At 59.6% G+C, this 2,672-nt stretch overlaps 1 long non-coding RNA gene across 1 annotated transcript; it reads left to right on the top strand.

The window, feature by feature from the left end:
• Positions 1 to 1,579: 1,579 nt before the first annotated feature.
• LOC141372319 (uncharacterized) lies at positions 1,580 to 2,550 on the top strand. The gene is made up of 3 exons (XR_012377546.1): positions 1,580 to 1,777; positions 2,038 to 2,142; positions 2,347 to 2,550. It is a non-coding gene; the product is annotated as an uncharacterized lncRNA (long non-coding RNA).
• Positions 2,551 to 2,672: the final 122 nt, after the last annotated feature.

The raw sequence follows: 2,672 nt of genomic DNA, 5'->3' as shown, positions 1-2,672 counted from the left end.
CTGCTCCTGGGAGAGACACAGACTCAGAGACAGAGAAGGAGACAGAGAATGAACACAGGACAGAGGGAACCAGGAGAAGTCACAGAGTCCTTCAGTTTGGAAATGACATCCCGGCATTTTGTCCCATTCCATTCCTGAGAGCGCCGTCACACAGGCCATCCACCCTGGAGGGGAGGGGATTCCACAGGGATGTGTGACCAGGATTCAGGAGTGCCCGGGGCCACTGTGGGGACTGCCCAGCACACGGGCACAGACGAGGCCCTGGGACCTGAGCCTAACCTTAATGGGAGCACCTGGAAGTCTGTGTTGTGAGAGGACAAGGTCAGAATCAGTTCATTACTACCTTCCCACGGGGGCTCGGACACAGGCAGGAGGCGGGTGGCTTTGCCTGGACCCCGGAACAGATTCACGTCCCTCTGAGCTGTGTTTCATGCCAAGCCTAGCCCCTGGCTCATCCTTGCATTGCCAAGTATGCACCAGCCTCCTGTGATAGCAGGCACGGAACATGTGTAGAGGTCCTACCCCTGATGGCATCCCTAGATGTAGAAACCAGAATACCCCGATGTGCAGACGGGGAGCCTGGGGAGGCCCTGAGAGGCCCGGGGTCTTTCCAGGGTTACAGCTCTGGGCACGCACAGGAACCAGTTCTGAACCCAGCTCTGTGCCATCACAGCAGAGACACCAGCTGCACCCAGGCCTCCCGGGGGCTGTGGGTGGGTTGTGTGGGTGTCACTGTGTGGATGGGGCATGGGGGGAGAGTTATCATTGAGCAGTGGGGGAGGGAGTCCCTCGGGGGGCTCTTGTGTGAGGAGGAAGTTGGGAAAGTGGACCCCAGGCAGTGGTGACCTCAATTCCTTGACAACAGAGCCCAACAGAATTTGGAACCCCGGTAACCAGGCACCCACATTCCACAGACAGCCCCCTGCCCAGCTCATTTTGTTGGAGATCCTCAAACCAAGATGTTCACATGTTGCCTGCCGAGGTCCAGAGGCTGCAGTTGGAGGAAAGCGCGCCCTGCCGATGCTGTCACCCGCTGGGGATTTTGTGTCAGGGCTCCCCACCGCCTCTGGCCATTTGGTCGGAAGCACAGAAAGGTGACACCAGGAGGCCCAGAGCCAGCCACGCAGCCCCACTCACTCTGATGACCTGTGTAGCCCCAGGTGCCCTCCCTGTGTGTGTGTGTGTATGCATGTGTGTGGATGGGGGTGTGTGTCTGTGTGTCTGTGTCTGTGTGTGTGTGAGTGCACGTGTGTGGATGGGGGTGTGTGTCTGTGTGTGTGCGTGTGAGTGTGTGTGTAAAGAGGGGTCATGCGGGGTGGGGCACCCCGAGCAGGAGGTCATGTTCAAGGTCAAGGCTGGCTGTGTGGGATGGGGTGTGCGGGCGCTGCCCCTTCTGCCCAAAGTTTATCCCGATAGCCCTGCAGGGATGGGTCACTGCATCCCAGGTGCAGGGCTGTGCACGCACAGGTGTGTGTCTGATCTGGGAGCAGCAGGGGGACTGGGCAGGAGGACAGTGCGGATGACCGGGCAGGGCTGTGATGCGTCGGGGCCGGCTACTGGTCCCTGTCTTTGCAGAAGGCCACGGAGGACATGGAGAGGAGGCTGCTGGACACGCCCTCCATCTCCTCGACAGAGGGGGTGATCCCACAGGGGTCCCCCGGAGCAGATGCTGGGGATTGTAGGGGAAGACCTCCTACACCACCCAGACCACTGTCCCAGGTGGTTGTCCACCGGACAGTGGTCCAGGAGCCAGAGCCCACGGAGGCCAAGGCTGAGGGTGAGACGGCTGGGGCTGGGTGTTTGTGGTGTGTGGGGATGGGTCGCTCCTGGCCCCACAGGGAGGAGCCCACAGAGGCTGGTGTGCGGCCAGGAGCAAGCCTGGGCTCAGAGCACACAGCGGGTGGACTGCAGTCGGGGAGACGTCCCTGTAAGGGTTCCTTCCCGGCTATGGCTTCTCTGGGAGGCCCTGGGCTGGGCTCTGTCTCTGCAAAAGCCCATGGAGAGTAGGCACAGAGGTGAGCTTTTCTCTTTTCACAGCTGCTCCACCCTCTGAGGAGCTAGAGCTGGCTCCAACTCCATCAGTAGCTCTGGGGGGAGGGGTGGTGCCTACAGCAACTTCAGGAGGACACCAGGAGCTGACAGGTAACCAAGCACCCGCCCACGGAGAGCCTGGCGTGGACCAGGAATAACTGGCACCTGCTCCTGCTCCTGCCCCAGCCCCTGCCATAGTTCCTGCCCCTGCCAGAGCCGCTCTCCCTGCCCCTGCCCCTGCCCCTGCCCCTGGCCCTGCTCTTACACCCAGCCCTGCCCCTATCCTAACCCCTGCCCCTACTCCTGCTCCTGCAGGGCTCCCAGAGCCACATGCAGAGCCCACAGCCCTGCAGGGAGAGCTCCTTGTACCATCGCCGGACCCCGACGCCTCGCCAGAGTGTTTCATCCCCTCCCCCGATGTTCTTTCTCTCTGGTTCATATTAACTGTTATTTTATCTTTTCATGTTCTGTATACTGTTTATTATTTGTTTTAAATAAAATTACTTGTTTTCAATTGAACATGTCATGAGCATTAAGTACATGCCCAATGCTGTGCCACCACACCCCAGAACATTGCTGCAGAATATCTCATTCCCCAAAGGAGTCCCCGAACCAGAAGGCCCCCCTGCCCATTTATCCCC

This window comes from Callorhinus ursinus, unplaced genomic scaffold (assembly GCF_003265705.2).
Source record: "Callorhinus ursinus isolate GAN/ISIS: 27379988/994484 unplaced genomic scaffold, GSC_fseal_2.0 scaffold6422, whole genome shotgun sequence".
In the NCBI taxonomy this organism is placed as follows: domain Eukaryota; kingdom Metazoa; phylum Chordata; class Mammalia; order Carnivora; family Otariidae; genus Callorhinus; species Callorhinus ursinus.
The sequence above is the reverse complement of the archived record's forward strand: the minus strand, read 5'-3'. Positions and strand labels throughout refer to the sequence as shown.